This window comes from Trachinotus anak, unplaced genomic scaffold (genome assembly GCF_046630095.1).
Source record: "Trachinotus anak isolate AG129_WGS33_773 ecotype Australia unplaced genomic scaffold, CSIRO_AGI_Tana_v1 ptg000026l, whole genome shotgun sequence".
Classification (NCBI taxonomy): Eukaryota; Metazoa; Chordata; class Actinopteri; order Carangiformes; family Carangidae; genus Trachinotus; species Trachinotus anak.
The window spans coordinates 14,993,956-15,018,171 of record NW_027273877.1 but is presented as its reverse complement, the minus strand read 5'-3'; the positions used below and the strand labels follow the sequence as shown (position 1 = coordinate 15,018,171).

The 24,216-nt window shown below is 42.6% G+C and overlaps 8 non-coding genes and 2 pseudogenes across 8 annotated transcripts; all 10 read left to right on the top strand.

Moving 5' to 3' along the window:
• The first annotated feature begins 4,001 nt into the window (after positions 1-4,001).
• LOC139610089 (5S ribosomal RNA) lies at positions 4,002-4,120 on the top strand. Its single transcript, XR_011685537.1, has one exon. It is a non-coding gene; the product is annotated as a 5S ribosomal RNA (ribosomal RNA).
• A 272-nt stretch (positions 4,121-4,392) lies between these two features.
• LOC139610047 (5S ribosomal RNA) lies at positions 4,393-4,511 on the top strand. Its single transcript, XR_011685497.1, has one exon. It is a non-coding gene; the product is annotated as a 5S ribosomal RNA (ribosomal RNA).
• A 276-nt stretch (positions 4,512-4,787) lies between these two features.
• Positions 4,788-4,906, top strand: LOC139610036 (5S ribosomal RNA). Its single transcript, XR_011685486.1, has one exon. It is a non-coding gene; the product is annotated as a 5S ribosomal RNA (ribosomal RNA).
• Positions 4,907-5,178: 272 nt separating this feature from the next.
• LOC139610022 (5S ribosomal RNA) lies at positions 5,179-5,297 on the top strand. Its single transcript, XR_011685474.1, has one exon. It is a non-coding gene; the product is annotated as a 5S ribosomal RNA (ribosomal RNA).
• A 272-nt stretch (positions 5,298-5,569) lies between these two features.
• On the top strand, positions 5,570-5,688 carry LOC139610011 (5S ribosomal RNA). The gene has a single exon (XR_011685463.1). It is a non-coding gene; the product is annotated as a 5S ribosomal RNA (ribosomal RNA).
• A 280-nt stretch (positions 5,689-5,968) lies between these two features.
• LOC139610000 (5S ribosomal RNA) lies at positions 5,969-6,087 on the top strand. The gene has a single exon (XR_011685452.1). It is a non-coding gene; the product is annotated as a 5S ribosomal RNA (ribosomal RNA).
• Positions 6,088-6,367: 280 nt separating this feature from the next.
• LOC139609988 (5S ribosomal RNA) lies at positions 6,368-6,486 on the top strand. The gene has a single exon (XR_011685441.1). It is a non-coding gene; the product is annotated as a 5S ribosomal RNA (ribosomal RNA).
• A 272-nt stretch (positions 6,487-6,758) lies between these two features.
• On the top strand, positions 6,759-6,867 carry LOC139610371 (5S ribosomal RNA; annotated as a pseudogene).
• Positions 6,868-7,139: 272 nt separating this feature from the next.
• On the top strand, positions 7,140-7,258 carry LOC139609977 (5S ribosomal RNA). Its single transcript, XR_011685430.1, has one exon. It is a non-coding gene; the product is annotated as a 5S ribosomal RNA (ribosomal RNA).
• Positions 7,259-7,526: 268 nt separating this feature from the next.
• On the top strand, positions 7,527-7,635 carry LOC139610349 (5S ribosomal RNA; annotated as a pseudogene).
• The last annotated feature ends 16,581 nt before the right edge of the window (positions 7,636-24,216 follow it).

Below are 24,216 nucleotides of genomic sequence, written 5' to 3'. Positions count from 1 at the left end.
AGTGGTGTCTCAGTTAAAAAGTGCAAGATACATACCCAACAGCTGGAGTGACCACTCTCTGCTAGAAATAAGAATGGGGAAAACAGGAGAGTTTAGAAATGGAGGCTTGTGGTGCTTAAACAATAGTTGCATTGAAGATGAGAAATTTAGAAGAAAAATGAATAATCTGTTAGAAGCAATGACTGAAGAAATATTGAACACAGAAGATGTGATAGAGTGGTGGGAAGGAGCTAAGTTAAGAATCAAAAAAGCATGTATTAATTATTGCAAACAAAAGAGATGGATAGAAAACAGAGAAGAGGAAGAAATCAGAGAACAGGTAAGGAGAGAATTAGAGAAGATTGAAGAAGAACCAAATTATGATGTCAGTAAATATATATGTTTAAAATCTCAATTAGATCACTTGGAAATGAAAAGGTGCAAGGGAGCAATAATCAGGAGCAAGGCGAAGCATATCACAGAAGGAGAAAAATGTACTGCCTATTTCTTGGGGCTAGAAAAAAGGAAGCAAAGCAAAACATTCATAAAAGAATTGAAAAATGAGAAAGGTGAAATAATAACAGATGCAGTAAATCTTTTAGAAACAGTACAAACATATTATAAACAGTTATTCACAAGTTGTAACATAAAGCCAGAAAGTATGGAGGGAGCTATGGAGAGTATTGAAAGTAAATTGTCTAAAGAGGACAGAGAGTGGTGTGATGCTCCACTTACCTTACAGGAGGTGGAGATGGCAATAGGAGAACTGGGGAAGAACAAAAGTCCAGGCACAGATGGGCTGTCAGCTGAGTTTTATCAAGCTTTTAAACTCAGGTTGGCTCCGATCCTACTCACAATGTATAACCATATGCAAAATGGAGGTCGAACTCCCAGGACCTTGACACTTGGACTAATAACTGTTGTATACAAGAACAGAGGGGACAAAGCCTTGCTGGAGAATTACAGACCAATCAGTTTATTAAACACAGATTACAAAATTCTCACCAAGATATTGGCAAACAGGTTAAAATCAGTCATTTCTTCCATCATCAACTGGTCTCAAGCTTACGGCATTCCGGGGCGAGACATCACAGACACAATTCTGTCAGTTAAAGAAACAATAAATCACATGACAAAACAGGGTGGAATCTATCTGGGTGTGGACTTCAACAAAGCATTTGACAGAGTCGAACACAATTTCCTCTGGGCAGTACTGGCAAAATTTGGTTTCGGCAATAACTTCACAAATTGGATACAATTACTATACAGCAATGCAAACAGTAAAGTCAAATGCAATGGGCAATTATCAGACACTTTTCGGATTCAAAGATCAATAAGGCAAGGCTGTCCCCTCTCCTCCCTGTTATACAGCCTGGTGGCCGAACCCCTCGGAATGTTAATCAGGAAGGACAAGCAAATTAAAGGTATAACATCACCAGCAGGGAAAGAACACAAAATAGCACAGTTTGCGGATGATACTAACATAATGACACAGGATGAGGACAGCATAGACAAGGTTTTAGTTCATATTGAAACATACAGCAAAGCATCAGGGGCAAAAGTCAACTTTAACAAATCAGAAATCATGTACTGTGGCGAGGTGGTGCGGTCACCAGGCAGATGGCAGTTCAGGGAGGCAGGAGAGAGTGTCAAGGTCCTGGGAGTGCACCTGGGGAAAAACCAGGACAAAGCCAGAGACAAAACGTGGAGGGAGGCGCTGGGAAAAATAAGCAGCACGCTGGCACTGTGGAGGATGAGGGGGCTCACACTGAGAGGCAAGGTGGTCGTAGCCAACTCCCTTGTGCTCTCACAGCTAAACCACATACTGGCAGTCTACGACATACCCGGACACATCCAAACCAGCATAAATAACAGCATCTCCACGTTTCTCTGGAGAAGCAAAAGAAATCTAATAGCACACAGGACAATAATCAATGACTATAAAGAAGGAGGTCTAAAACTAATTGATATTGCAACAAAGAAACATGTCTTCAGAATTCAAACAATCAAAAAAGCCTTGCAAAATTCTAAAAATCATCCATGGCAAGATTACCTGCAAAAAACAATAACCTCCTTAGGTCACTGTGGCAGACACAACCTCTGCCAAATTCTACCCAAGAAACAGTACTCACATCTCCAACCGTTTGAAAGAGAGATCCTTGAAGCCTGGGAGCTGGCACGGCCACTCCTCAAGACAAAGGTCTCCAATAGGTCACAGTTACTGAAGCTCCCCATCCTCCACAATCCAGAGCTCACTTGTAGGGGCACCTCCCTCTCATATGGCTTCCTGGTGGCAGCAGGGCTGCAAACATTAGGGGACATAATGAATGGAAAGGGTAAAATAGACAGTGAAAAAATAATGACTGCTTTGAGGGACAAAGGGTGCAAGGGGAAAAAACAGTACATACAACAGGTGTGTGAGGAAATGGAAAAGAACATGCCTCCTGAATGGAAACAAGCCCACAAAAACTCTGTTTGTAAGGTGCAGGATGACACCCTGGATTTCCTCCTGTGGACTGGTGCACACACCAAAAGCATGCAAGAAATAAAATCTAAAACATGGTACACTATGTTGCTAAAAAAGGCCACACGGAGGCCCACCTCAGAAATAACCTGGAAGAAAGCATTCCCATTCAAAAACACGTCTACAATTTGGCACAACATAAGTCCTTGTTACAGTAACCCACAATGCACTAACACAGATTACAAAATAAGGCACAGGAGGATCTTCACAGGCGTCATTCTGCACCAGATTAACAAAAACATGTACGGAAGAGACTGTACTGTTTGTCAAGAGCAGGAGGAGGATTTAGAGCATCTCCTCCTGCATTGTCCCGTCTGCATTCCTTTCTCTGAGCAGGTCAAAGAACTCCTGGAAATGTGCTGTGAACTCAGGATTTCCAACACAACGGACTGGCAGTGGACTCTGCTATTTGGACTAACGGAAAAGAGAAAAGGAATTAACAATGAACTCATCAATATCATCCTTGCCTTCGCCAGACACACAATCTATACAGCCAGGAACTATGCACTCTATGATAACAGACAAACCAACAGGTGGAAGATCTTCACAAACTCAATAAAACTTCATATACGGACAATGCAAAAAGCAGACAAACAGAAATTTGAAAAAATCTTCTTAGACAAAGCAAAACTTGTGAGAATAACAGGAGACAATGTGCTAAGTTTTGCTTTTTAAGTAGTGTCATTATGTCTCTTCAGAATGTTGGTCTTCCTTGCTGGTTGATTTGTGTTCTATCTGGTTCCAGCAGGGTATTTTATTTCATCATGCCATTATAGTCCATTTTATTTTAATGTATTTCATTTTAGTTTGGTTTTTTCTCCTTTTGGTGTTGTTGTTTCTTTCTTTCTTTGGGTTTAAATGTGGACACCGGTACCCTTCAGTTCACTGTATTGGAGGGAGATCCAGTCTTCATAGAAAGTTAATGTGAATCTCTCCTGGGGGCGTGGAGACTGCACTGATTTTTCGTTGTTTCTTTCTTTGGTGTTTGTAAATATAATGTAAATATGGGTTTTAAAAAAAGCATAAATCACTGCATACTTTAGCTTTCACTGTCCGAGTTTACATGTTGAGAATAAGATTGAATGATGTAAAAATTTGAATTTTTTGATAATAAAAGAGAAAAAAAAAAGCACGCCCGATCTCGTCCGATCTCGGAAGCTAAGCAGGGTCGGGCCTGGTTAGTACTTGGATGGGAGACCGCCTGGGAATACCAGGTGCTGTAAGCTTTTTCACTTTTCTGTGCAAACAACAGAGGACGCTGCTGCTTCAGTAAACAGCACTGACTGTGCCACTGCTCAACTGTCAATCACTGTGCAGACAGTTCAGCTCACAGTGCACAAACCACACTTTCATATTATCACATTACACAGTTGACAAGTTGAGAGAAAGAAAGAAAGAAAGAAAGTCGAGCAAAGACACCCGCGCTTGACATACACAGCCATGTCTGTGATGGTGTGGATCATCATGTATAAAGGGGGTAGTTGTCACTTGCTCTGCGGCTTACGGCCATACCACCCTGAGCACGCCCGATCTCGTCCGATCTCGGAAGCCAAGCAGGGTCGGGCCTGGTTAGTACTTGGATGGGAGACCGCCTGGGAATACCAGGTGCTGTAAGCTTTTTCACTTTTCTGTGCAAACAACAGAGGACGCTGCTGCTTCAGTAAACAGCACTGACTGTGCCACTGCTCAACTGTCAATCACTGTGCAGACAGTTCAGCTCACAGTGCACAAACCACACTTTCATATTATCACATTACACAGTTGACAAGTTAAGAGAAAGAAAGAAAGAAAGAAAGTCAAGCAAAGACACCCGCGCTTGACATACACAGCCATGTCTGTGATGGTGTGGTTCATCATGTATAAAGGGGGTAGTTGTCACTTGCTCTGCGGCTTACGGCCATACCACCCTGAGCACGCCCGATCTCGTCCGATCTCGGAAGCTAAGCAGGGTCGGGCCTGGTTAGTACTTGGATGGGAGACCGCCTGGGAATACCAGGTGCTGTAAGCTTTTTCACTTTTCTGTGCAAACAACAGAGGACGCTGCTGCTTCAGTAAACAGCACTGACTGTGCCACTGCTCAACTGTCAATCACTGTGCAGACAGTTCAGCTCACAGTGCACAAACCACACTTTCATATTATCACATTACACAGTTGACAAGTTGAGAGAAAGAAAGAAAGAAAGAAAGAAAGTCAAGCAAAGACACCCGCGCTTGACATACACAGCCATGTCTGTGATGGTGTGGATCATCATGTATAAAGGGGGTAGTTGTCACTTTCTCTGCGGCTTACGGCCATACCACCCTGAGCACGCCCGATCTCGTCCGATCTCGGAAGCTAAGCAGGGTCGGGCCTGGTTAGTACTTGGATGGGAGACCGCCTGGGAATACCAGGTGCTGTAAGCTTTTTCACTTTTCTGTGCAAACAACAGAGGACGCTGCTGCTTCAGTAAACAGCACTGACTGTGCCACTGCTCAACTGTCAATCACTGTGCAGACAGTTCAGCTCACAGTGCACAAACCACACTTTCATATTTTCACATTACACAGTTGACAAGTTGAGAGAAAGAAAGAAAGAAAGAAAGTCGAGCAAAGACACCCGCGCTTGACATACACAGCCATGTCTGTGATGGTGTGGATCATCATGTATAAAGGGGGTAGTTGTCACTTGCTCTGCGGCTTACGGCCATACCACCCTGAGCACGCCCGATCTCGTCCGATCTCGGAAGCTAAGCAGGGTCGGGCCTGGTTAGTACTTGGATGGGAGACCGCCTGGGAATACCAGGTGCTGTAAGCTTTTTCACTTTTCTGTGCAAACAACAGAGGACGCTGCTGCTTCAGTAAACAGCACTGACTGTGCCACTGCTCAACTGTCAATCACTGTGCAGACAGTTCAGCTCACAGTGCACAAACCACACTTTCATATTATCACATTACACAGTTGACAAGTTGAGAGAAAGAAAGAAAGAAAGAAAGTCAAGCAAAGACACCCGCGCTTGACATACACAGCCATGTCTGTGATGGTGTGGATCATCATGTATAAAGGGGGTAGTTGTCACTTGCTCTGCGGCTTACGGCCATACCACCCTGAGCACGCCCGATCTCGTCCGATCTCGGAAGCTAAGCAGGGTCGGGCCTGGTTAGTACTTGGATGGGAGACCGCCTGGGAATACCAGGTGCTGTAAGCTTTTTCACTTTTCTGTGCAAACAACAGAGGACGCTGCTGCTTCAGTAAACAGCACTGACTGTGCCACTGCTCAACTGTCAATCACTGTGCAGACAGTTCAGCTCACAGTGCACAAACCACACTTTCATATTTTCACATTACACAGTTGACAAGTTGACAAGTTGAGAGAAAGAAAGAAAGAAAGAAAGTCAAGCAAAGACACCCGCGCTTGACATACACAGCCATGTCTGTGATGGTGTGGATCATCATGTATAAAGGGGGTAGTTGTCACTTGTTCTGCGGCTTACGGCCATACCACCCTGAGCACGCCCGATCTCGTCCGATCTCGGAAGCTAAGCAGGGTCGGGCCTGGTTAGTACTTGGATGGGAGACCGCCTGGGAATACCAGGTGCTGTAAGCTTTTTCACTTTTCTGTGCAAACAACAGAGGACGCTGCTGCTTCAGTAAACAGCACTGACTGTGCCACTGCTCAACTGTCAATCACTGTGCAGACAGTTCAGCTCACAGTGCACAAACCACACTTTCATATTTTGACATTACACAGTTGACAAGTTGACAAGTTGAGAGAAAGAAAGAAAGAAAGAAAGTCGAGCAAAGACACCCGCGCTTGACATACACAGCCATGTCTGTGATGGTGTGGTTCATCATGTATAAAGGGGGTAGTTGTCACTTGCTCTGCGGCTTACGGCCATACCACCCTGAGCACGCCCGATCTCGTCCGATCTCGGAAGCTAAGCAGGGTCGGGCCTGGTTAGTACTTGGATGGGAGACCGCCTGGGAATACCAGGTGCTGTAAGCTTTTTCACTTTTCTGTGCAAACAACAGAGGACGCTGCTGCTTCAGTAAACAGCACTGACTGTGCCACTGCTCAACTGTCAATCACTGTGCAGACAGTTCAGCTCACAGTGCACAAACCACACTTTCATATTATCACATTACACAGTTGACAAGTTGAGAGAAAGAAAGAAAGAAAGAAAGTCAAGCAAAGACACCCGCGCTTGACATACACAGCCATGTCTGTGATGGTGTGGATCATCATGTATAAAGGGGGTAGTTGTCACTTGCTCTCCGGCTTACGGCCATACCACCCTGAGCACGCCCGATCTCGGAAGCTAAGCAGGGTCGGGCCTGGTTAGTACTTGGAAGGGAGACCGCCTGGGAATACCAGGTGCTGTAAGCTTTTTCACTTTTCTGTGCAAACAACAGAGGACGCTGCTGCTTCAGTAAACAGCACTGACTGTGCCACTGCTCAACTGTCAATCACTGTGCAGACAGTTCAGCTCACAGTGCACAAACCACACTTTCATATTATCACATTACACAGTTGACAAGTTGAGAGAAAGAAAGAAAGAAAGAAAGTCAAGCAAAGACACCCGCGCTTGACATACACAGCCATGTCTGTGATGGTGTGGATCATCATGTATAAAGGGGGTAGTTGTCACTTTCTCTGCGGCTTACGGCCATACCACCCTGAGCACGCCCGATCTCGTCCGATCTCGGAAGCTAAGCAGGGTCGGGCCTGGTTAGTACTTGGATGGGAGACCGCCTGGGAATACCAGGTGCTGTAAGCTTTTTCACTTTTCTGTGCAAACAACAGAGGACGCTGCTGCTTCAGTAAACAGCACTGACTGTGCCACTGCTCAACTGTCAATCACTGTGCAGACAGTTCAGCTCACAGTGCACAAACCACACTTTCATATTATCACATTACACAGTTGACAAGTTGAGAGAAAGAAAGAAAGAAAGTCGAGCAAAGACACCCGCGCTTGACATACACAGCCATGTCTGTGATGGTGTGGATCATCATGTATAAAGGGGGTAGTTGTCACTTGCTCTCCGGCTTACGGCCATACCACCCTGAGCACGCCTGATCTCGGAAGCTAAGCAGGGTCGGGCCTGGTTAGTACTTGGATGGGAGACCGCCTGGGAATACCAGGTGCTGTAAGCTTTTTCACTTTTCTGTGCAAACAACAGAGGACGCTGCTGCTTCAGTAAACAGCACTGACTGTGCCACTGCTCAACTGTCAATCACTGTGCAGACAGTTCAGCTCACAGTGCACAAACCACACTTTCATATTTTGACATTACACAGTTGACAAGTTGACAAGTTGAGAGAAAGAAAGAAAGAAAGAAAGTCGAGCAAAGACACCCGCGCTTGACATACACAGCCATGTCTGTGATGGTGTGGATCATCATGTATAAAGGGGGTAGTTGTCACTTGCTCTCCGGCTTACGGCCATACCACCCTGAGCACGCATTGCGCATGTCCGGTGATACGGCCAGAGCAAGAGAGGAGTGAGCGAGAGAGAGTGTCCCCCCCCCCCCCCACTCTTTTTGCAAGTAATCGACTGTTGAATGAACTTTTGTTGGTTCTGAGTGACTGTGGTTTTTGTTTTAGTTATTCCCCCAACAGTTCTCACGCTGTTTGGGGGGATAAGAGTTCGTTTTCTTTTGTTTTGATTCCCGTTTTGGGATTCATTTTCAGACAGATAATATGGCGACTGGGACTATGGGGAAGTTGACGGGCATCTTGAGAACGGAAAATGGACTGAGAAACGACAGAAACGAAAAAGGAATAAATGAAAAGAAAATACATTATGAAAAAAACTTAACGGTACAAGTTGAACTGGTTGGCGAGGAAGCAGTGACAGCGATGGAGTTAATGAAATGCATCAGAGAACTGTGCGCCGGACTTATTGCCTGCAGATTCACTGGTGATAAAAAATACGAGATTACTATGACAAGTGCATCGGGGAAAGATCGGCTGATGGATGGTTTTAAAATCGGAACGACGAGCGTCATGGGGAGAGAGCTGGTGTCACAGTCACTGGAGCCGACAAAAGAGAACCCAGAAGCACGACAAAGAGACAGGCGAGTAGCAGGGGATGATCAGTTTACTAGTTCCAGAAAACAGGCAGAGTCAAAACCAGGAGATCAGATTTAGGCAAATAAATCCGACAGGGAGCAGGCAAGTATTCATAATCCGAGAAAACAGGCAGAGCTGGGTCAGAACAGGAAGGCAGTACTAAGAAAACGCTGGAAAGCTTGGCAACAAAGAACACAAGACAATCTGGCAGGGAACAAATGAAAATGGACTGGTATATATACACAGAGGGACTAATGAGCAAATGGACTGCAGGTGAGGAGGAGATGGGCGGGGAAAACCAGGTGAGGGAAATGAGTAGATTGTAAGGCCGGGACGGAAGGCAGGGTCTGAAATGACAGGAGAGTTGGTGACATGGAACCAAAATAAAAACAAACTAAAGAGTTAGTGTAACTATGTTACAGCTGGCGAATGATCAACTGGTGGTCTCTTTTCTTGGACTTCCTGCATACATCACGGACGAAGAAATTGTGGACAAGTTACATGGTTGGGGAGTTTCAGCTACATCTCCGATTAAGAGGAGAATGTGGCCGGGAACGCACATTGCAGATGGGACGAGGTATGTGAGAGTTAAGTTTAATGACACAGTACAGTCTCTTCCGTATTCGGCAAAATTCAATACAGCGACCGGGTCGGAATATTTTCGTGTTATACATGACAGACAAGTGAAAGTGTGTAGAGTTTGTTTACAGTCAGGGCATGTTCTCAGAGAATGCCCTGAATTCATGTGTCACAAATGCGGGGTCCAAGGGCATTATGCCAGAGAGTGCGTTAAAGTCGCCAAACGGTGTGAATTATGCCATAATAATCTAGATAATTGTGTTTGCAACAGCAGTGAGAACGATGGAGAAGTCCAAGATGAGTCTGAGGCAGGTTTGGAGGAAAATGGAAGTGCGGAGAGTGAGGAAGAGGAGGAAATGGGGTGCGTTCATGAGACAGTCATGGCTGAAGAAGCCGACGCGCGGAGCAGCCGGCTCGAGCGCGCAAAGAGAGCGCGACAGTGCTCAGCGTTCAGCAGGGGATGGTTGAACATATGCGGTCCACAAAGGACATGTGTGCTGTGGTGGGAACGGGGCCTGGAAAAGGTCTCGAACCCGCCGAGCTGCCGAGCTCCCAGGAACCGCTTCTCCCCTCAGCTGCTAGCGCTCCAGAACCTCCCACTCTCTCTGCGACAGGTTTTCCATCGTCAGCTCCTCAGACAGCAGAATCAGACTCTGAACTGGACATTTTCCAAATAAATCAGATTAGGAAAAAATTAAATTCTGGAAGGCCAGCAAAGAAAAATAAAAAAAGCAAAAGCAAGAGTAAAACATGAGCACAAAATTCTTTAAACTTTATGTGATGACGGCTTTTCTTCTCTCTCTCAATGCACGTGGGCTCCGCAGTAGAGAGAAATTAAATGCAATATTAATGTCTGCAAAATGTGATATTTTATGTCTGCAAGAAACTAAGTGGGATGAAAATATTGTCAAATCAGTTCAAAGCTTATGGAAAGGGAATGTTTATGCGGCAAATGGCACTGCATCCTCTCGTGGTGTTGCAATATTATGTAAAGAAAATGTGTTTTGTAACATACAGTGTGTTTACAATGATCCCTTAGGCAGATATATGGTAGTTGATGTCATAAAAACTGAGGAGACATTCAGAATAATAAATGTTTATGCACCAAATGAGGAAAAAGACAGAAAATTATTTTTTAAACAACTACTCAAATGGTGTACCACGAAGTGTTTTGTGATAGGAGATTTCAATGTCAGTCTCACTAAAAATGATATATCGAACAATAATGTGTTTAAAGAGGATGCCAGCAGAAACACTCTGTATGAGGTGATGGAGACAATGAACCTAGTAGATTTATGGAGAGTCTTACACCCCAATAGAAAAGAATTCTCAAGGCAGCAAATTGTTAAAGGTAAAATGAAAAGATCTAGAATTGATTTATGTTTAATATCACCCCAGATAACTTCAAAAGTTGCTTATATAAAATATATTACAAATCCATGGAGTGATCATTCATTCCTGGAGGTTAAGTTGGGAGCTCCAGGGGAATCCAGAAATGGAGGACTCTGGTGCTTTAACAGCAGCCTTCTGGGAGAGGAAAAATTTAATATGAAAATCAGAAGACTGCTGCAGATAATAACTGAAGAATTACCTTTTGTTGAAGATCTCCTTACATGGTGGGAAGAAGTTAAATGCAGAATCAAAAAAGCACGTGTAAATTACAGTAAACATAAGAAATGGTTAGAGAATCAAGAAGAGTTAGACATTAGAGGGAAAATAAGAGATGAATTAGATAAACTAGAAACAAATTCCGATCATGATATGAGTGAGTATATAAATTTAAAAAGCAAACAGGACCTGATAGAAATTAATAGATGCAGAGGGGCAATGATAAGAAGCAGGGCAAAATATATTATGGAAGGGGAAAAATGCACAGCATACTTTTTAGGTCTAGAAAAGAAAAAACAAGGTAAAGTATTTATCAATGAACTCAAAAATATAGAGGGCAAAACTGTATCAGAAACATCTGAAATATTAGAAACAATACAGGAATATTATAGAAATCTATTCTCAAGCAATAATATAGCGGATAAGGAAATGGGGAAAACATTAGACAGTATTCAGTGTAAAATATCAATAGAAGACAAAAACTGGTGTGATTCTCCTATAACTCTAAATGAAGTCTTAGAGGCAATAGACAATCTTAATAAGAATAAAAGTCCAGGTACAGATGGACTGACAGGTGACTTTTATATAGCTTTTAAAGACAGTCTGGCTCCGATCCTATTGAAAGTGTTTGAGGAGATGGATGGAAAAGGTCGTACTCCTGAGACCTTGACACTTGGTCTGATTACAATCATATTTAAAAATAAAGGGGACAAAACCCTGCTTGACAATTACAGACCAATCAGTTTACTCAATACAGACTATAAAATCATAACAAAAATCTTGGCAAATAGGTTAAAAACAGTAATTGCATCGATAGTCAACTGGACACAAGCTTACAGTATTCCTGGCAGAGACATCATAGATACAGTGCTATCAGTCAAAGAAAACATAAATGAAATGGTAAAACAGGGAGGCATTTACCTGGGCATTGATTTTGAAAAAGCTTTTGACAGGGTGGAGCACAAATTCTTATGGGCAGTTCTTCAAAAATTTGGTTTTGGTGATAAATTCATCAAATGGATCCAATTATTATATAACAATGCATATAGTTGTGTCAAATGCAATGGACATATGACCGGGAAATTTCAAATTCAAAGATCAGTGAGGCAGGGGTGTCCCCTCTCCTCCCTGCTGTACAGTTTGGTGGCCGAGCCTCTAGCCTTGTTAATTACTCAGGACAAACAAATAACAGGTATTACATCTCCAACAGGAACAGAAACCAAAATTTTACAGTACGCTGATGATACAAACATTATGATCAGAAATGAAGAAAGTATAGACAAAGTATTAACACATATCCAAGAGTATGGCAAAGCATCAGGATCCAAAATCAATATGAATAAAACAGAAATAATGTATTGTGGCAATGTGGCTCGGTCGCCAAATAGGTGGCAGTTCAGAGAGGCGGCGGATAGTGTCAGGGTCTTGGGAGTGCACCTAGGTCATGATCAGGAGGCTGCTGCAAACAAGACATGGAAGGAGCTGCTGAGCAAAATCAGTAACACGCTGGCGTTGTGGAAAATGCGGGGGCTAACGCTGCGAGGTAAGGTGGTCGTGATCAACTCCTTGGTTCCATCCAAACTAGTTCATACGCTATCTGTCTGTCATATGCCAGGTCAAATTCTAAACAGCATTAATAACTGCATTTCTGCCTTTATATGGGGCAGCAAAAGAAACCTTATAGCTCACAACACAATCATTGACAGTTACAATAATGGTGGTTTAAAACTAATTGATATAGCGACAAAGAAACATGCACTGAGAATTAAAATGATACAGAAATATTTACAAACTACAAATAAACATGTATGGAAAGATTTTTTCCATAGTTCACTTATCTCCGTAGGCAATTGCCAAAAAAACAATCTCTGTCAGGTTCAAACTAAAACTCAATACTCACATCTCAACCCATTTGCCAAAGAAATCTTGGAAGCTTGGGGGTTGGCTCGACCACTCCTCAAGGTTAAAATAGAAAACAGAAATCAACTTTTGCAGCTCCCCATTTTCCACAACCCGGAGATTATGCATTTGAGCAGACCCCTCTCCTGTGCCCTCCTGATGCAGGCAGGAATACAGACTTTGGGAGATGTACTGGATGAGAGGGGAGTAGTGAACGCAGGGAAAATCCAAAGTGTTGTTAAAAATAAGAGAATTAAAATGAGAAAAGGTATTATTGAACAACTGTGCAGTAAAATCTCAGAAGGCCTTCCATTACATTGGAGAGCTGTCTTGACAAAAACATCTTGTAAGGTGCAGAGTGATTCTCCAGAATTTCTTCTGTGGACAGGTCCCAATTCCAAAAACCTCCTGGAAATAAAATCCAAAATCTGGTACAGCTTATTCTTAAAAAAAGTCACACAACGGCCTGCCTCAGAGAAAGCATGGCAAAAACATTTTCCAAATAAGAACATAACAACTATCTGGCATAATATAATGCCCAAATATGGCAACCCCCATTGTACAAACACTGATTTCAAAATAAGACACAGAAGAGTTTTTACGAGCATTATTCTGCACCAAATCAATAAAACAAGGTATGGAAGAGACTGTGCTGTATGTAGGGAAAAAGAGGAGGATTTAGAACATCTTGTCTTGCACTGTCCTGTCTGCAAAGAGTTCAGCCAACGAGTCAGAATTGTTGTGGTTTTGAGTTATGCTTTGGTTGTTGTATTTTTTGTTCTCTGTCCATTCCCCCTCCCTTTTCTGTTTTCCCCTGCAGAGCTTGTGTGTGGCAGGGGCGTGGTGCAGCACTGGCAGCCTGACCCACCTGTATCCCATCACTCATTAAGCCAGTTTAAAACCCCTGGTTCATCACTCACTCAGTGCCAGATTATTCCATGCTCTCTCCCTGCATGCTGTTCCCCGGCTACCCAGTCTCCAGGTTCTCCGTCGCTCCGTGTCTCTGCCATTCTCCTGCCAGCCACCTCCTGCTTCCTTTGCCTGCTTGTTGGACTGTTTTTGGCTAGTATTATTAAAGAAGTCTTCAGTTCCCACTCTCTTGTCTCTGTGCATCTCTGTTCCGGGGTCCTAACCTTATAGGGAACCTAACAACAATCCTCTTGGAACAGCATTGTGGACTCTCTATTACGGAAGACAGTGAATGGAAGTGGACTCTTCTCTTTGGGCTCGTAGCTAGAAAGAAAGACGCCAACACAATGTTAATCAACATCATATTGGCCTTCACAAGACAAGCAATATATATGGCCCGGAACTATGCATTATATGAAAATAAAACTGTGAATAGATGGGAGCTTTTCATAAACTCTTTAAAACTACATCTCAGGACAATGATTTCAATAAAAAGCATGGACTTTCAAAGAATATTCATGTCGAATACAAGCCTGATACAGTTACAGAACAATGGTGATATAGACATAATGATGTAAAATGTGAATATTGTTTGCTTGTCACTTTCTTTTGTTTAATAATGTCACATTTAAGCTTCTCTACCTTTGTGTTGATTGCTGTTATTGTAGATTCTCGGATAGACTCTTAGATTCTACATTCTTCTGTTGTGTTGTCTTCACTTTGTACATATGTAAATATCAACACAAATTTTGAATGATAGTGAATTTCAAATGTATTTGAATCTTTTTTGATAATAAAAGAGAAGGGAAAAAAAAAAAAAAAAAAAAAAAAAAGCTCGTCCGATCTCGGAAGCTAAGCAGGGTTGGGCCTGGTTAGTACTTGGATGGGAGACCGCCTGGGAATACCAGGTGCTGTAAGCTTTTTCACTTTTCTGTGCAAACAACAGAGGACGCTGCTGCTTCAGTAAACAGCACTGACTGTGCCACTGCTCAACTGTCAATCACTGTGCAGACAGTTCAGCTCACAGTGCACAAACCACACTTTCATATTATCACATTACACAGTTGACAAGTTGACAAGTTGAGAGAAAGAAAGAAAGAAAGAAAGTCAAGCAAAGACACCCGCGCTTGACATACACAGCCATGTCTGTGATGGTGTGGATCATCATGTATAAAGGGGGTAGTTGTCACTTGCTCTGCGGCTTACGGCCATACCACCTTGAGCACGTACTGCGCATGTCTGGTGTTACGGCGAGAGAGAGAGTGAGAAGCGAGCGAGTGAGCGAGAGAGAGTGGCGGAGCAGGAGAGCGAGTGTTTTTTTTTTTTCTGAGTAATTAACCGTGTGAATGGACTTTACTTTCGTCTGAGTGACTGTGTTTTTGTGTGTCTTCATTCCCCCAACAGTTCTCACACTGTTTGGGGGGAGAAGAGTTTTTTTTTTCCTCTTTGTTTTGAATCCCGTTTCGGGATTCAATTTCGGACTGGTAAAATGGCGACCGGAACTAATGGAAAAGTTGCAAACATTTCGAGAAAGGAAAACGGACTGAAAAAAACGGAAACTGGTGGAGGGGGAATGCAAGCTGTGGAAATGAAAGCAGTATACGAAAAGGATTTAACGATCCAGATTGAAATGAATGGGAACGAAAATGTAACTACGATGGAGTTAATGAAGTGCATAAGAGAGCTGTGCGGAGGATTAATTGCGTGCAGATGCATCGGTGAAAAGAAATATGAAATTACTATGACGAACATTTCCGGAAAAAAAAGACTGCTGGATGGATTTAAGATCGGGACGACGAGCGTGATGGGGAAAGAGCTGGCGAATGATGAGCTGGTAGTGTCTTTCCTGGGACTGCCGGCTTACGTGACGGATGAGGAGATACTACAAAAGCTACATGGCTGGGGAGTATCAGCGACATCGCCGATCAAAAGGAGGATGTGGCCGGGGACGAGGATTGCAGACGGGACCAAGTTTGTGAAAGTGAAATTTAATGAAACGGTGCAGTCTCTCCCTTATTCCGCTAAATTTCAGGCAGCCACAGGGCCAGAGTACTTCAGGGTCATCCATGATAGGCAGATTAAAGTATGTAGAATGTGTATACAACCAGGACACATACTCAGAGAATGTCCGGAGTTTATGTGTCATAAATGTGGAGTCCAGGGGCATTATGCGAGAGAGTGCGTTAAAATCGTGGAGAGGTGTGAGCTGTGCCACAATAACATGGAGAACTGTGTATGCAGAGAAAGTGATTCAGACGAGGTCCATGAAAGATCTGAGTCGGATCAGGAGGGGAGCGTGAGCGGGGCGGAGGACATGGGAATGGAATGTGTCAGTGAGGCGGCGGTGGCTGGTGAGACGTGGAGTCCCAGCACAGAAACACAGACAGATGAGCGTCTGGAGAGCGCACGGCTGTGTAGCTCGGGCATGGAAAGCCAAAGCATGAGTCTCCCGTGTGGACAAGCGGAGCATACTGAGGCAGGGACGGGACTAGAAATAGCTCCCGGACCTGCTGATCTCCCTGCTCTGGAGGAAAAAAATTACTAACCGCCGCCTCTGAATCTGAGAAAGACGCTCCGCAAAGTGCTCAGCGCTGCGCTCCGTGCGCAGCAAAGAGCGCACAGCCGTCAGCTTCCCAAATGGCCGACTCGGAATCTGACATGGACCTCACGCAAATAACACAATTTAGAAAAAGGCAGAACACGGAAAGACAAACGAAAAAAAATAAGAAAAGCAAGGCAAAGAAGCAACAATGAGAATAGTTTTTATTTTCATACAGCTCACCCTCTCCATGACGGTCATTCTCTCGCTAAATGCCCGTGGGCTCCGCAGCAGAGAGAAGATTAAATGGTTTCTGGCATCGGTTAGCTGTGATATACTGTGTTTACAAGAAACGAGATGGGATGATAATGTTGTCAGCTTTATCAAAACGCAATGGAGAGGGTCGGTAGATTACGCAAATGGGACGGTTTTAGCGAGAGGAGTGGCCATCTTGTGTAAAGAGAACAGCTTTGATAAAATAAAATGTGTGAATAGAGACGCTGAAGGGAGGATGATAGTGTTAGATGTGGAAAGAGGGGGAGATAAACAAAGAATTGTTAATGTATATGCTCCAAATGAGGAAAAAGAAAGAAACATTTTTCAAACAAATCTCAAAATGGTGCAATAATAACTGTGTGATAGTAGGGGATTTCAATGTAGCTCTCAATAAAATGGATGTATCTGTAAATAATGTGTACAAAGAAGATGCCAGCAGAAAAGTGTTATACAAAGTCATGAATGATAATAATCTAACAGATATGTGGAGAGTGTTGCAGCCAAATAAAAAAGAGTTTTCCAGAAAGCAAGTAGTAGGAGGAAAGCTAAAGCAATCCAGAATTGACCTGTGTTTAGGCACTCCAGCTGTTATGTCTCAGACCGTGAGCGTGAAATACACATCCAACAGCTGGAGTGATCACTCTTTCTTGGAACTTAAAACAGGGAAACCAGGAGAGTTTAGAAATGGAGGGCTGTGGTGTTTAAATAATAGCTGTATTGAGGATGAAAAGTTCAGAAAAAAAATCAACAACATATTAGAAGCTATGACTGATGAGATAAAGTATATAGAAGATATAATAGAGTGGTGGGAGGGTGCCAAGCTAAGAATCAAAAAAGCATGTATCAATTATTGCAAACAAAAGAGGTGGATAGAAAATAGAGAAGAGGGAGAAATCAGAGAGCAGGTAAAAAGGGAACTAGAAAAGATTGAAGAAGAACCAAATTATGATGTAAGCAAATATATAGTTTTAAAGTCCCAATTAGATCATTTGGAAATGAAAAAATGCAAGGGAGCAATAATCAGAAGTAAGGCTAAGCATATCACAGAAGGAGAAAAATGCACTGCTTATTTTCTGGGACTGGAAAAAAGGAAGCAAGGAAAGACATTCATAAAAGAATTGAAAAATGGGGAAGGTGAGATAATAACAGAGCCAGTAAATCTTTTGGAGACAGTACAAACTTATTATAAACAGTTATTCACAAGTTGTAACATAAAATCAGGAAGCATGGAGGAAACTATGGAAAGTATTGAAAGTAAATTGTCAAAAGAAGATAGAGAGTGGTGTGATGCTCCACTTACCTTACAGGAAGTGGAAGCAGCAATAGAAGGCCTGGGGAAAAATAAAAGTCCAGGCACAGATGGGCTGTCAGCTGAATTTTATCAGGCTTTCAGGCTCAGGTTGGCTCCTATTCTACTCACTCTGTATAACCGCATGCAAGATGAGGGTCGCACTCCCAGGACCTTGACACTTGGACTGATAACTGTCATATACAAGAATAGAGGGGACAAAGCCTTGCTGGAAAATTACAGACCAATCAGTTTATTAAACACAGATTACAAAATTCTCACCAAAATATTAGCAAACAGGTTAAAATCAGTCATTTCTTCCATTGTTAACTGGTCTCAAGCTTACGGCATTCCGGGGCGGGACATCACAGACACAATTCTATCAGTCAAAGAAACAATAAATCACATGACAAAACAGGGTGGGATCTATCTGGGAGTGGACTTCAACAAGGCATTCGACAGAGTCGAACACAATTTCCTCTGGACAGTACTAAAAAAAATTTGGTTTCGGCAATAGCTTCATAAATTGGATACAACTACTATATAGCAATGCAAACAGTAAAGTAAAATGTAATGGGCAGTTATCAGACATTTTTCAGATCCAAAGATCCATAAGGCAAGGCTGTCCCCTCTCCTCCCTGTTATACAGCCTGGTGGCCGAACCCCTCGGACTGTTGATCAGGAAGGACAAGCAGGTCAAAGGTATTATATCACCAGCTGGAAAAGAACACAAAATAGCACAGTTTGCAGATGATACTAACATAATGACACAGGATGAAGACAGCATAGACAGGGTTTTATTACACATTGGAACATACAGCAAAGCATCAGGGGCAAAAATTAACTTCAACAAATCAGAAATAATGTACTGTGGCGGGGTGGTGCGGTCACCAGGCAGATGGCTTTTCAGGGAGGCAGGAGAGAGTGTCAAGATCCTGGGAGTGCACCTGGGGAAAAACCAGGAGGAAGCCAGAGACAAAACGTGGAGAGAGGTGCTGAGCAAGATGAGCAGCACGCTGGCACTGTGGAGGATGAGGGGGCTCACACTGAGAGGCAAGGTGGTCGTAGCCAACTCCCTTGTGCTCTCACAGCTAAACCACATACTGGCAGTCTATGACATACCCGGACATATCCTAACCAGCTTAAATAACAGCATCTCCACTTTTCTCTGGAGAAGCAAAAGAAATCTAATAGCACACAGGACAATAATCAATGATTATAAAGGAGGAGGTCTAAAACTAATAGACATTACAACAAAGAAACATGTCTTCAGAATTCAAACAATCAAAAAAGCCCTGCAAATTTCTCAAAACCATCCATGGCAAGATTACTTTCAGAAAACAATAACCTCCTTAGGCCACTGTGGCAAATATAACCTCTGCCAAATTCTCCCTAGGAAACAGTATTCACATTTGCAACCGTTTGAAAGAGAAATCCTTGAGGCCTGGGAGTTGGCACGGCCACTCCTCAAGACGAAGGTCACCAACAGGTCGCAGCTACAGAAGCTTCCCATCCTCCACAACCCAGAGCTCACCTGCAGAGGCGCCTCCCTCTCACATAGCTTCCTGGTAGCAGCAGAGCTGCAAACAATAAGAGACATCTGTGATGGAAAAGGTAAAATAAACAGTGAGAAAATAATGAGTGCTTTAAAGGACAGGGGATGTAAAAGGAAAAGGCAGCACATACAGCAGGTGTGCACAGAGATAGAAAAAAACATGCCTCCTGAATGGAAGCAAGCCTTCAAAAACACTGTTTGTAAGGTGCAGGATGATGCCCTAGATTTCCTCCTGTTGACTGGTACACACGTGAAAAGCATACAAGAAATAAAATCAAAAATATGGTACACCATTTTGTTACAAAAGGTCGCACAAAGACCCACTGCAGAAAGAAACTGGGAAAAAGTATTCCCTCTCAAAAACACGTCCACAATTTGGCAAAACATAAGTCCTGTTTATGGCAATCCACAATGTACGAATACAGATTACAAGATAAGACACAAGAGGATTTTCACGGGCATCATCCTGCACCAAATTAACAAAAACATGTATGGGAGAGACTGTACCGTTTGTAGAGAGCAGGAGGAAGACTTGGAGCATCTCCTCCTGCATTGTCCCGTCTGCGTTCCCTTCTCTGAGCAGGTCAAGGGACTCTTGGAGAAATGCTGTGGTCTCAAAACCACCAGCAGAATGGACTGGCAGTGGACTCTGCTGTTTGGACTGACTGAGAAGAAAAAAGGAGTCAACAATCAACTCATCAACATCATTCTTGCATTCACCAGACACACGATCTGGACAGCCAGGAACTATGCACTTTATGAAAATAAGCAAATCAACAGGTGGGAAATATTCACAAACTCAATAAAACTTCATATAAGGACCATGCAGACAGCAAACAAACAGAAATTTAAGGAGGTCTTTGTGGACAATGCAAAACTCATAAGAAGTGAAGGAGACAATAAGTTAATTTTTGCTTTCTGAAGCAATATATGGCAGTTTTTTCTTTCTGTGTCCAGAGAACATGCTGTTTTCCCTGTCTCCTGGCTGCAGCTCTGTCTGGTTCCAGAAAAGTTTGTTCATATCAGTTTATTATTATTATTTTTTTTGGTTTTATTTCTGTTTATTTTGTTTCAGTTTTATTTGTTTCTCGATTATCCTGTGTGTTTTCTCCCTGTAGTTTTGTTTTGAATACCAACACCCTGAAGTCCACTGCATTGAAGCTAAAGCCAGTTTTCACAGAAATGGAGTGGAGGCTTCTCCTGGTGGAGCAGGGACTGCTTTGTTTGTGTTCTTCTCCTTTTTGCTTGTACATACAATGTAAATATGTTTTTTAAAGGGATAATGCACTGTACTCAGCTACATTCACTAGCTGAGTTTTGTGAATAAGAATGTGTATGTAAAAAGTTTAACTTTTTTGATAATAAAGGAAAAAAAAAAAAAAAAAAAAAAAAGCACGCATTGCGCATGTCCGGTGATACGGCCAGAGCAAGAGAGGAGTGAGCGAGAGAGAGTGTCGGAGCGAGTGTCCCCCCCCCCCCCCCACTCTTTTTGCAAGTAATCGACTGTTGAATGAACTTTTGTTGGTTCTGAGTGACTGTGGTTTTTGTTTTAGTTATTCCCCCAACAGTTCTCACGCTGTTTGGGGGGATAAGAGTTCGTTTTCTTTTGTTTTGATTCCCGTTTTGGGATTCATTTTCAGACAGATAATATGGCGACTGGGACTATGGGGAAGTTGACGGGCATCTTGAGAACGGAAAATGGACTGAGAAACGACAGAAACGAAAAAGGAATAAATGAAAAGAAAATACATTATGAAAAAAACTTAACGGTACAAGTTGAACTGGTTGGCGAGGAAGCAGTGACAGCGATGGAATTAATGAAATGCATCAGAGAACTGTGCGCCGGACTTATTGCCTGCAGATTCACTGGTGATAAAAAATACGAGATTACTATGACAAGTGCATCGGGGAAAGATCGGCTGATGGATGGTTTTAAAATCGGAACGACGAGCGTCATGGGGAGAGAGCTGGTGTCACAGTCACTGGAGCCGACAAAAGAGAACCCAGAAGCACGACAAAGAGACAGGCGAGTAGCAGGGGATGATCAGTTTACTAGTTCCAGAAAACAGGCAGAGTCAAAACCAGGAGATCAGATTTAGGCAAATAAATCCGACAGGGAGCAGGCAAGTATTCATAATCCGAGAAAACAGGCAGAGCTGGGTCAGAACAGGAAGGCAGTACTAAGAAAACGCTGGAAAGCTTGGCAACAAAGAACACAAGACAATCTGGCAGGGAACAAATGAAAATGGACTGGTATATATACACAGAGGGACTAATGAGCAAATGGACTGCAGGTGAGGAGGAGATGGGCGGGGAAAACCAGGTGAGGGAAATGAGTAGATTGTAAGGCCGGGACGGAAGGCAGGGTCTGAAATGACAGGAGAGTTGGTGACATGGAACCAAAATAAAAACAAACTAAAGAGTTAGTGTAACTATGTTACAGCTGGCGAATGATCAACTGGTGGTCTCTTTTCTTGGACTTCCTGCATACATCACGGACGAAGAAATTGTGGACAAGTTACATGGTTGGGGAGTTTCAGCTACATCTCCGATTAAGAGGAGAATGTGGCCGGGAACGCACATTGCAGATGGGACAAGGTATGTGAGAGTTAAGTTTAATGACACAGTACAGTCTCTTCCGTATTCGGCAAAATTCAATACAGCGACCGGGTCGGAATATTTTCGTGTTATACATGACAGACAAGTGAAAGTGTGTAGAGTTTGTTTACAGTCAGGGCATGTTCTCAGAGAATGCCCTGAATTCATGTGTCACAAATGCGGGGTCCAAGGGCATTATGCCAGAGAGTGCGTTAAAGTCGCCAAACGGTGTGAATTATGCCATAATAATCTAGATAATTGTGTTTGCAACAGCAGTGAGAACGATGGAGAAGTCCAAGATGAGTCTGAGGCAGGTTTGGAGGAAAATGGAAGTGCGGAGAGTGAGGAAGAGGAGGAAATGGGGTGCGTTCATGAGACAGTCATGGCTGAAGAAGCCGACGCGCGGAGCAGCCGGCTCGAGCGCGCAAAGAGAGCGCGACAGTGCTCAGCGTTCAGCAGGGGATGGTTGAACATATGCGGTCCACAAAGGACATGTGTGCTGTGGTGGGAACGGGGCCTGGAAAAGGTCTCGAACCCGCCGAGCTGCCGAGCTCCCAGGAACCGCTTCTCCCCTCAGCCGATAGCGCTCCAGATCCTCCCACTCTCTCTGCGACAGGTTTTCCATCGTCAGCTCCTCAGACAGCAGAATCAGACTCTGAACTGGACATTTTCCAAATAAATCAGATTAGGAAAAAATTAAATTCTGGAAGGCCAGCAAAGAAAAATAAAAAAAGCAAAAGCAAGAGTAAAACATGAGCACAAAATTCTTTAAACTTTATGTGATGACGGCTTTTCTTCTCTCTCTCAATGCACGTGGGCTCCGCAGTAGAGAGAAATTAAATGCAATATTAATGTCTGCAAAATGTGATATTTTATGTCTGCAAGAAACTAAGTGGGATGAAAATATTGTCAAATCAGTTCAAAGCTTATGGAAAGGGAATGTTTATGCGGCAAATGGCACTGCATCCTCTCGTGGTGTTGCAATATTATGTAAAGAAAATGTGTTTTGTAACATACAGTGTGTTTACAATGATCCCTTAGGCAGATATATGGTAGTTGATGTCATAAAAACTGAGGAGAAATTCAGAATAATAAATGTTTATGCACCAAATGAGGAAAAAGACAGAAAATTATTTTTTAAACAACTACTCAAATGGTGTACCACGAAGTGTTTTGTGATAGGAGATTTCAATGTCAGTCTCACTAAAAATGATATATCGAACAATAATGTGTTTAAAGAGGATGCCAGCAGAAACACTCTGTATGAGGTGATGGAGACAATGAACCTAGTAGATTTATGGAGAGTCTTACACCCCAATAGAAAAGAATTCTCAAGGCAGCAAATTGTTAAAGGTAAAATGAAAAGATCTAGAATTGATTTATGTTTAATATCACCCCAGATAACTTCAAAAGTTGCTTATATAAAATATATTACAAATCCATGGAGTGATCATTCATTCCTGGAGGTTAAGTTGGGAGCTCCAGGGGAATCCAGAAATGGAGGACTCTGGTGCTTTAACAGCAGCCTTCTGGGAGAGGAAAAATTTAATATGAAAATCAGAAGACTGCTGCAGATAATAACTGAAGAATTACCTTTTGTTGAAGATCTCCTTACATGGTGGGAAGAAGTTAAATGCAGAATCAAAAAAGCACGTGTAAATTACAGTAAACATAAGAAATGGTTAGAGAATCAAGAAGAGTTAGACATTAGAGGGAAAATAAGAGATGAATTAGATAAACTAGAAACAAATTCCGATCATGATATGAGTGAGTATATAAATTTAAAAAGCAAACAGGACCTGATAGAAATTAATAGATGCAGAGGGGCAATGATAAGAAGCAGGGCAAAATATATTATGGAAGGGGAAAAATGCACAGCATACTTTTTAGGTCTAGAAAAGAAAAAACAAGGTAAAGTATTTATCAATGAACTCAAAAATATAGAGGGCAAAACTGTATCAGAAACATCTGAAATATTAGAAACAGTACAGGAATATTATAGAAATCTATTCTCAAGCAATAATATAGCGGATAAGGAAATGGGGAAAACATTAGACAGTATTCAGTGTAAAATATCAATAGAAGACAAAAACTGGTGTGATTCTCCTATAACTCTAAATGAAGTCTTAGAGGCAATAGACAATCTTAATAAGAATAAAAGTCCAGGTACAGATGGACTGACAGGTGACTTTTATATAGCTTTTAAAGACAGTCTGGCTCCGATCCTATTGAAAGTGTTTGAGGAGATGGATGGAAAAGGTCGTACTCCTGAGACCTTGACACTTGGTCTGATTACAATCATATTTAAAAATAAAGGGGACAAAACCCTGCTTGACAATTACAGACCAATCAGTTTACTCAATACAGACTATAAAATCATAACAAAAATCTTGGCAAATAGGTTAAAAACAG